The sequence below is a fragment of the Salvelinus alpinus genome, chromosome 15 (genome assembly GCF_045679555.1).
Source record: "Salvelinus alpinus chromosome 15, SLU_Salpinus.1, whole genome shotgun sequence".
In the NCBI taxonomy this organism is placed as follows: Eukaryota; Metazoa; Chordata; class Actinopteri; order Salmoniformes; family Salmonidae; genus Salvelinus; species Salvelinus alpinus.
In genome coordinates this window covers 6,646,322-6,655,828 of record NC_092100.1, presented here as the reverse complement: position 1 = coordinate 6,655,828, position 9,507 = coordinate 6,646,322, and the positions used below count along the sequence as shown (strand labels likewise).

At 42.1% G+C, this 9,507-nt stretch overlaps 1 protein-coding gene and 12 non-coding genes across 29 annotated transcripts in view; 12 read left to right on the top strand and 1 right to left on the bottom strand.

Moving 5' to 3' along the window:
- The window catches only part of LOC139539416 (ephrin type-B receptor 3-like), a 152,764-nt gene that overhangs the window by 126,246 nt on the left and 17,011 nt on the right, over window positions 1–9,507 (bottom strand). The gene's annotated exons all lie outside the window — the stretch shown is intronic.
- LOC139540559 (U1 spliceosomal RNA) lies at window positions 153–313 on the top strand. Its single transcript, XR_011668223.1, has one exon. It is a non-coding gene; the product is annotated as a U1 spliceosomal RNA (small nuclear RNA).
- Window positions 962–1,080, top strand: LOC139540545 (5S ribosomal RNA). The gene has a single exon (XR_011668210.1). It is a non-coding gene; the product is annotated as a 5S ribosomal RNA (ribosomal RNA).
- On the top strand, window positions 1,792–1,952 carry LOC139540558 (U1 spliceosomal RNA). The gene has a single exon (XR_011668222.1). It is a non-coding gene; the product is annotated as a U1 spliceosomal RNA (small nuclear RNA).
- LOC139540544 (5S ribosomal RNA) lies at window positions 2,601–2,719 on the top strand. Its single transcript, XR_011668209.1, has one exon. It is a non-coding gene; the product is annotated as a 5S ribosomal RNA (ribosomal RNA).
- Window positions 3,431–3,594, top strand: LOC139540551 (U1 spliceosomal RNA). Its single transcript, XR_011668216.1, has one exon. It is a non-coding gene; the product is annotated as a U1 spliceosomal RNA (small nuclear RNA).
- Window positions 4,259–4,377, top strand: LOC139540543 (5S ribosomal RNA). The gene has a single exon (XR_011668208.1). It is a non-coding gene; the product is annotated as a 5S ribosomal RNA (ribosomal RNA).
- LOC139540550 (U1 spliceosomal RNA) lies at window positions 5,089–5,252 on the top strand. The gene has a single exon (XR_011668215.1). It is a non-coding gene; the product is annotated as a U1 spliceosomal RNA (small nuclear RNA).
- On the top strand, window positions 5,916–6,034 carry LOC139540542 (5S ribosomal RNA). The gene has a single exon (XR_011668207.1). It is a non-coding gene; the product is annotated as a 5S ribosomal RNA (ribosomal RNA).
- LOC139540556 (U1 spliceosomal RNA) lies at window positions 6,746–6,914 on the top strand. Its single transcript, XR_011668220.1, has one exon. It is a non-coding gene; the product is annotated as a U1 spliceosomal RNA (small nuclear RNA).
- LOC139540584 (5S ribosomal RNA) lies at window positions 7,579–7,697 on the top strand. The gene has a single exon (XR_011668244.1). It is a non-coding gene; the product is annotated as a 5S ribosomal RNA (ribosomal RNA).
- LOC139540557 (U1 spliceosomal RNA) lies at window positions 8,409–8,572 on the top strand. Its single transcript, XR_011668221.1, has one exon. It is a non-coding gene; the product is annotated as a U1 spliceosomal RNA (small nuclear RNA).
- On the top strand, window positions 9,221–9,339 carry LOC139540573 (5S ribosomal RNA). Its single transcript, XR_011668233.1, has one exon. It is a non-coding gene; the product is annotated as a 5S ribosomal RNA (ribosomal RNA).

Genomic DNA, 9,507 nt, shown 5'->3' with positions numbered 1-9,507 from the left:
ACAACTTTTTCACCACTCTGTCTGCAAGTGCATTCCTAAACGGCATTTCACGCAGGTCGAAGTGATGTGATATTATCAGAACACAAAGTGGTTACCGTTAGACGAAAATGTTGGCACTGGAGAGACTTGCCCTCCACCGATGTGTAAAAGTCATACTTACCTGGCAAGGGAGCTACCGTGATCAAGAAGGCTGTTCAAGAAGGCTGCTCAGCCATTGCATTGTGGCTGTGCTGACCCCTGCGAATTTCCCAAATGCGGAAATCTCGATTGCATAATTTATGGTAGTGGGGGACTGCGTTCGCGCTCTCCCCTGATGTCTTGTTTGATGATAAACCTTGAGGTTGACTTGTGCTTATGGAGATCTTTGAAGTCAGTTTTGAAAGAGATTTTGTGGACCAATCGAAAGGTGGAAACATTTGTTTGTAGCGAAACATTGTTGGCATTTTGTGGAAACATCATGTTGCGAAATGCAGCATGGTATTTATGCCACGCTGGTACTTCAATCAAGAGATAGTTGAGAAGCCGCTCTAGCCCCACCCCCAGTCATGATGTGTCATACGCGCCCCATGCGCTTACAATATGAAATTGTCCATACATGCGCTCCTCCTTAGCACAGAACAATGCAATAGTTTTTCAACATTCAGAGCTTTTGTGTATTTATTCTGGCTAGTAGGCTAGCTGCATGGGAAATTGTTGCTAATGATGTATTTGTCAGAAGTCATTGTATTTGTCCATTTTTTCCCACAAGGCTGAAATATGTGCCCTCGCTTTGAAATGTTAGCAAGGTTTGTTTGTATTTCATCCAACTATCTGTGCTAAAAAGTGATGGCTACAGTATATGTAATTTCTTCCCCTTTTTGAGTGACCCAATGTTCAAGCTGCTTATCTAATTGGTGAAAATGCAATGTCTGTTTATCAGACTCACTTTGACTCTATATGGTATACCAAGAGTTGTTCCTTCGCTTACGGCCTTACCTACCTGAATACACCCGATCTCGTCTGATCTCGGAAGCTAAGCAGGGTCGGGCCTGGTTAGTACTTGGATGGGAGACTGCCTGGGAATACCAGGTGCTGTAAGCATTTTGTCCACTAGGGTGTGCTCTCTCATTATTTAATCAGCAACACTGCCTTGTAGTAAGCGTTTGATGCTGAATTGACTAAATTCAGCTTATATGGGCTAGTCTCCCCTGCCCTTTTAATACGATCAAAGTTCCTTGTGTTGTCAGGGAGCAACTGCCTTTTATTTATAAGACAAATAAGAATATTGTTACTGAATGCAGCTTGTGTGTGCTTTGTGCTCCCTCGCCCTGTTCAAATGATCAGAGGAATTAATGCTGGTGAGGAGAGGAACTGGACTGATGTCTGATGGCCCTGTGTTTTCCATGGTGGAATTACAACCCTTCTTTTACGGAGTAAATCAAAAGCACAAGAGAATGTGAGATGTTATCGATAATAAATCAATTGGTTTCATGCATTTGTCTGTGTGTGTGTCTGAATGTGATTGTATTTCGTCATATCGCATACATTTGTGATATCAGACAGGTTAATTAAGATATTAAAAAGTCATTGGTGATTTTTTCTACAGTGTTGCATGATGGGAATCTAGTGGTTCACTGATATAATCTAGTAAACAAAATAAACAACTTTTTCACCACTCTGTCTGCAAGTGCATTCCTAAACGGCATTTCACGCAGGTCGAAGTGATGTGATATTATCAGAACACAAAGTGGTTACCGTTAGACGAAAATGTTGGCACTGGAGAGACTTGCCCTCCACCGATGTGTAAAAGTCATACTTACCTGGCAAGGGAGCTACCGTGATCAAGAAGGCTGTTCAAGAAGGCTGCTCAGCCATTGCACTGTGGCTGTGCTGACCCCTGCGAATTTCCCAAATGCGGAAATCTCGATTGCATAATTTATGGTAGTGGGGGACTGCGTTCGCGCTCTCCCCTGATGTCTTGTTTGATGATAAACCTTGAGGTTGACTTGTGCTTATGGAGATCTTTGAAGTCAGTTTTGAAAGAGATTTTGTGGACCAATCGAAAGGTGGAAACATTTGTTTGTAGCGAAACATTGTTGGCATTTTGTGGAAACATCATGTTGCGAAATGCAGCATGGTATTTATGCCACGCTGGTACTTCAATCAAGAGATAGTTGAGAAGCTGCTCTAGCCCCACCCCCAGTCATGATGTGTCATACGCGCCCCATGCGCTTACAATATGAAATTGTCCATACATGCGCTCCTCCTTAGCACAGAACAATGCAATAGTTTTTCAACATTCAGAGCTTTTGTGTATTTATTCTGGCTAGTAGGCTAGCTGCATGGGAAATTGTTGCTAATGATGTATTTGTCAGAAGTCATTGTATTTGTCTATTTTTTCCCACAAGGCTGAAATATGTGCTCTCGCTTTGAAATGTTAGCAAGGTTTGTTTGTATTTCATCCAACTATCTGTGCTAAAAAGTGATGGCTACAGTATATGTAATTTCTTCCCCTTTTTGAGTGACCCGATGTTCAAGCTGCTTATCTAATTGGTGAAAATGCAATGTCTGTTTATCAGACTCACTTTGACTCTATATGGTATACCAAGAGTTGTTCCTTCGCTTACGGCCTTACCTACCTGAATACACCCGATCTCGTCTGATCTCGGAAGCTAAGCAGGGTCGGGCCTGGTTAGTACTTGGATGGGAGACTGCCTGGGAATACCAGGTGCTGTAAGCATTTTGTCCACTAGGGTGTGCTCTCTCATTATTTAATCAGCAACACTGCCTTGTAGTAAGCGTTTGATGCTGAATTGACTAAATTCAGCTTATATGGGCTAGTCTCCCCTGCCCTTTTAATACGATCAAAGTTCCTTGTGTTGTCAGGGAGCAACTGCCTTTTATTTATAAGACAAATAAGAATATTGTTACTGAATGCAGCTTGTGTGTGCTTTGTGCTCCCTCGCCCTGTTCAAATGATCAGAGGAATTAATGCTGGTGAGGAGAGGAACTGGACTGATGTCTGATGGCCCTGTGTTTTCCATGGTGGAATTACAACCCTTCTTTTACGGAGTAAATCAAAAGCACAAGAGAATGTGAGATGTTATCGATAATAAATCAATTGGTTTCATGCATTTGTCTGTGTGTGTGTCTGAATGTGATTGTATTTCGTCATATCGCATACATTTGTGATATCAGACAGGTTAATTAAGATATTAAAAAGTCATTGGTGATTTTTTCTACAGTGTTGCATGATGGGAATCTAGTGGTTCACTGATATAATCTAGTAAACAAAATAAACAACTTTTTCACCACTCTGTCTGCAAGTGCATTCCTAAACGGCATTTCACGCAGGTCGAAGTGATGTGATATTATCAGAACACAAAGTGGTTACCGTTAGACGAAAATGTTGGCACTGGAGAGACTTGCCCTCCACCGATGTGTATACGTCATACTTACCTGGCAAGGGAGCTACCGTGATCAAGAAGGCGGTTCACCCAGGGCGAGGCTCAGCCATTGCACTCTGGTTGTGCTGACCCCTGCGAATTTCCCAAATGTGGAAATCTCGATTGCATAATTTATGGTAGTGGGGGACTGCGTTCGCGCTCTCCCCTGATGTCTTGTATGATGATAAACCTTGAGGTTGACTTGTGCGTATGGAGATCTTTGAAGTCAGTTTTGAAAGAGATTTTCTGGACCAATTGAAAGGTGGACTAATCAAAAGGTGGAAACATTTGTTTGTAGCGAAACATTGTTGGCATTTTGTGGAAACATCATGTTGCCAAATGCAGCATGGTATTTATGCCACGCTGGTACTTCAATCAAGAGATAGTTGAGAAGCCGCTCTAACCCCACCCCCAGTCATGATGTGTCATACGCGCCCCATGCGCTTACAATATGAAATTGTCCATACATGCGCTCCTCCTTAGCACAGAACAATGCAATAGTTTTTCAACATTCAGAGCTTTTGTGTATTTATTCTGGCTAGTAGGCTAGCTGCATGGGAAATTGTTGCTAATGATGTATTTGTCAGAAGTCATTGTATTTGTCCATTTTTTCCCACAAGGCTGAAATATGTGCCCTCGCTTTGAAATGTTAGCAAGGTTTGTTTGTATTTCATCCAACTATCTGTGCTAAAAAGTGATGGCTACAGTATATGTAATTTCTTCCCCTTTTTGAGTGACCCAAAGTTCAAGCTGCTTATCTAATTGGTGAAAATGCAATGTCTGTTTATCAGACTCACTTTGACTCTATATGGTGTACCAAGAGTTGTTCCTTCGCTTACGGCCTTACCTACCTGAATACACCCGATCTCGTCTGATCTCGGAAGCTAAGCAGGGTCGGGCCTGGTTAGTACTTGGATGGGAGACTGCCTGGGAATACCAGGTGCTGTAAGCATTTTGTCCACTAGGGTGTGCTCTTGCATTATTTAATCAGCAACACTGCCTTGTAGTAAGCGTTTGATGCTGAATTGACTAAATTCAGCTTATATGGGCTAGTCTCCCCTGCCCTTTTAATACGATCAAAGTTCCTTGTGTTGTCAGGGAGCAACTGCCTTTTATTTATAAGACAAATAAGAATATTGTTACTGAATGCAGCTTGTGTGTGCTTTGTGCTCCCTCGCCCTGTTCAAATGATCAGAGGAATTAATGCTGGTGAGGAGAGGAACTGGACTGATGTCTGATGGCCCTGTGTTTTCCATGGTGGAATTACAACCCTTCTTTTACGGAGTAAATCAAAAGCACAAGAGAATGTGAGATGTTATCGATAATAAATCAATTGGTTTCATGCATTTGTCTGTGTGTGTGTCTGAATGTGATTGTATTTCGTCATATCGCATACATTTGTGATATCAGACAGGTTAATTAAGATATTAAAAAGTCATTGGTGATTTTTTCTACAGTGTTGCATGATGGGAATCTAGTGGTTCACTGATATAATCTAGTAAACAAAATAAACAACTTTTTCACCACTCTGTCTGCAAGTGCATTCCTAAACGGCATTTCACGCAGGTCGAAGTGATGTGATATTATCAGAACACAAAGTGGTTACCGTTAGACGAAAATGTTGGCACTGGAGAGACTTGCCCTCCACCGATGTGTATACGTCATACTTACCTGGCAAGGGAGCTACCGTGATCAAGAAGGCGGTTCACCCAGGGCGAGGCTCAGCCATTGCACTCTGGTTGTGCTGACCCCTGCGAATTTCCCAAATGTGGAAATCTCGATTGCATAATTTATGGTAGTGGGGGACTGCGTTCGCGCTCTCCCCTGATGTCTTGTATGATGATAAACCTTGAGGTTGACTTGTGCGTATGGAGATCTTTGAAGTCAGTTTTGAAAGAGATTTTCTGGACCAATTGAAAGGTGGACTAATCAAAAGGTGGAAACATTTGTTTGTAGCGAAACATTGTTGGCATTTTGTGGAAACATCATGTTGCCAAATGCAGCATGGTATTTATGCCACGCTGGTACTTCAATCAAGAGATAGTTGAGAAGCCGCTCTAACCCCACCCCCAGTCATGATGTGTCATACGCGCCCCATGCGCTTACAATATGAAATTGTCCATACATGCGCTCCTCCTTAGCACAGAACAATGCAATAGTTTTTCAACATTCAGAGCTTTTGTGTATTTATTCTGGCTAGTAGGCTAGCTGCATGGGAAATTGTTGCTAATGATGTATTTGTCAGAAGTCATTGTATTTGTCCATTTTTTCCCACAAGGCTGAAATATGTGCCCTCGCTTTGAAATGTTAGCAAGGTTTGTTTGTATTTCATCCAACTATCTGTGCTAAAAAGTGATGGCTACAGTATATGTAATTCTTCCCCTTTTTGAGTGACCCAAAGCTCAAGCTGCTTATCTAATTGGTGAAAATGCAATGTCTGTTTATCAGACTCACTTTGACTCTATATGGTGTACCAAGAGTTGTTCCTTCGCTTACGGCCTTACCTACCTGAATACACCCGATCTCGTCTGATCTCGGAAGCTAAGCAGGGTCGGGCCTGGTTAGTACTTGGATGGGAGACTGCCTGGGAATACCAGGTGCTGTAAGCATTTTGTCCACTAGGGTGTGCTCTTGCATTATTTAATCAGCAACACTGCCTTGTAGTAAGCGTTTGATGCTGAATTGACTAAATTCAGCTTATATGGGCTAGTCTCCCCTGCCCTTTTAATACGATCAAAGTTCCTTGTGTTGTCAGGGAGCAACTGCCTTTTATTTATAAGACAAATAAGAATATTGTTACTGAATGCAGCTTGTGTGTGCTTTGTGCTCCCTCGCCCTGTTCAAATGATCAGAGGAATTAATGCTGGTGAGGAGAGGAACTGGACTGATGTCTGATGGCCCTGTGTTTTCCATGGTGGAATTACAACCCTTCTTTTACGGAGTAAATCAAAAGCACAAGAGAATGTGAGATGTTATCGATAATAAATCAATTGGTTTCATGCATTTGTCTGTGTGTGTGTCTGAATGTGATTGTATTTCGTCATATCGCATACATTTGTGATATCAGACAGGTTAATTAAGATATTAAAAAGTCATTGGTGATTTTTTCTACAGTGTTGCATGATGGGAATCTAGTGGTTCACTGATATAATCTAGTAAACAAAATAAACAACTTTTTCACCACTCTGTCTGCAAGTGCATTCCTAAACGGCATTTCACGCAGGTCGAAGTGATGTGATATTATCAGAACACAAAGTGGTTACCGTTAGACGAAAATGTTGGCACTGGAGAGACTTGCCCTCCACCGATGTGTATACGTCATACTTACCTGGCAAGGGAGCTACCGTGATCAAGAAGGCGGTTCACCCAGGGCGAGGCGAGGCTCAGCCATTGCACTCTGGTTGTGCTGACCCCTGCGAATTTCCCAAATGTGGAAATCTCGATTGCATAATTTATGGTAGTGGGGGACTGCGTTCGCGCTCTCCCCTGATGTCTTGTATGATGATAAACCTTGAGGTTGACTTGTGCGTATGGAGATCTTTGAAGTCAGTTTTGAAAGAGATTTTCTGGACCAATTGAAAGGTGGACTAATCAAAAGGTGGAAACATTTGTTTGTAGCGAAACATTGTTGGCATTTTGTGGAAACATCATGTTGCCAAATGCAGCATGGTATTTATGCCACGCTGGTACTTCAATCAAGAGATAGTTGAGAAGCCGCTCTAACCCCACCCCCAGTCATGATGTGTCATACGCGCCCCATGCGCTTACAATATGAAATTGTCCATACATGCGCTCCTCCTTAGCACAGAACAATGCAATAGTTTTTTCAACATTCAGAGCTTTTGTGTATTTATTCTGGCTAGTAGGCTAGCTGCATGGGAAATTGTTGCTAATGATGTATTTGTCAGAAGTCATTGTATTTGTCCATTTTTTCCCACAAGGCTGAAATATGTGCCCTCGCTTTGAAATGTTAGCAAGGTTTGTTTGTATTTCATCCAACTATCTGTGCTAAAAAGTGATGGCTACAGTATATGTAATTCTTCCCCTTTTTGAGTGACCCAAAGCTCAAGCTGCTTATCTAATTGGTGAAAATGCAATGTCTGTTTATCAGACTCACTTTGACTCTATATGGTGTACCAAGAGTTGTTCCTTCGCTTACGGCCTTACCTACCTGAATACACCCGATCTCGTCTGATCTCGGAAGCTAAGCAGGGTCGGGCCTGGTTAGTACTTGGATGGGAGACTGCCTGGGAATACCAGGTGCTGTAAGCATTTTGTCCACTAGGGTGTGCTCTTGCATTATTTAATCAGCAACACTGCCTTGTAGTAAGCGTTTGATGCTGAATTGACTAAATTCAGCTTATATGGGCTAGTCTCCCCTGCCCTTTTAATACGATCAAAGTTCCTTGTGTTGTCAGGGAGCAACTGCCTTTTATTTATAAGACAAATAAGAATATTGTTACTGAATGCAGCTTGTGTGTGCTTTGTGCTCCCTCGCCCTGTTCAAATGATCAGAGGAATTAATGCTGGTGAGGAGAGGAACTGGACTGATGTCTGATGGCCCTGTGTTTTCCATGGTGGAATTACAACCCTTCTTTTACGGAGTAAATCAAAAGCACAAGAGAATGTGAGATGTTATCGATAATAAATCAATTGGTTTCATGCATTTGTCTGTGTGTGTGTCTGAATGTGATTGTATTTCGTCATATCGCATACATTTGTGATATCAGACAGGTTAATTAAGATATTAAAAAGTCATTGGTGATTTTTTCTACAGTGTTGCATGATGGGAATCTAGTGGTTCACTGATATAATCTAGTAAACAAAATAAACAACTTTTTCACCACTCTGTCTGCAAGTGCATTCCTAAACGGCATTTCACGCAGGTCGAAGTGATGTGATATTATCAGAACACAAAGTGGTTACCGTTAGACGAAAATGTTGGCACTGGAGAGACTTGCCCTCCACCGATGTGTAAAAGTCATACTTACCTGGCAAGGGAGCTACCGTGATCAAGAAGGCTGTTCAACCAGGGCGAGGCTCAGCCATTGCACTGTGGCTGTGCTGACCCCTGCGAATTTCCCAAATGCGGAAATCTCGATTGCATAATTTATGGTAGTGGGGGACTGCGTTCGCGCTCTCCCCTGATGTCTTGTTTGATGATAAACCTTGAGGTTGACTTGTGCTTATGGAGATCTTTGAAGTCAGTTTTGAAAGAGATTTTGTGGACCAATCGAAAGGTGGAAACATTTGTTTGTAGCGAAACATTGTTGGCATTTTGTGGAAACATCATGTTGCCAAATGCAGCATGGTATTTATGCCACGCTGGTACTTCAATCAAGAGATAGTTGAGAAGCCGCTCTAACCCCACCCCCAGTCATGATGTGTCATACGCGCCCCATGCGCTTACAATATGAAATTGTCCATACATGCGCTCCTCCTTAGCACAGAACAATGCAATAGTTTTTCAACATTCAGAGCTTTTGTGTATTTATTCTGGCTAGTAGGCTAGCTGCATGGGAAATTGTTGCTAATGATGTATTTGTCAGAAGTCATTGTATTTGTCCATTTTTTCCCACAAGGCTGAAATATGTGCCCTCGCTTTGAAATGTTAGCAAGGTTTGTTTGTATTTCATCCAACTATCTGTGCTAAAAAGTGATGGCTACAGTATATGTAATTTCTTCCCCTTTTTGAGTGACCCAAAGTTCAAGCTGCTTATCTAATTGGTGAAAATGCAATGTCTGTTTATCAGACTCACTTTGACTCTATATGGTGTACCAAGAGTTGTTCCTTCGCTTACGGCCTTACCTACCTGAATACACCCGATCTCGTCTGATCTCGGAAGCTAAGCAGGGTCGGGCCTGGTTAGTACTTGGATGGGAGACTGCCTGGGAATACCAGGTGCTGTAAGCATTTTGTCCACTAGGGTGTGCTCTTGCATTATTTAATCAGCAACACTGCCTTGTAGTAAGCGTTTGATGCTGAATTGACTAAATTCAGCTTATATGGGCTAGTCTCCCCTGCCCTTTTAATACGATCAAAGTTCCTTGTGTTGTCAGGGAGCAACTGCCTTTTATTTAT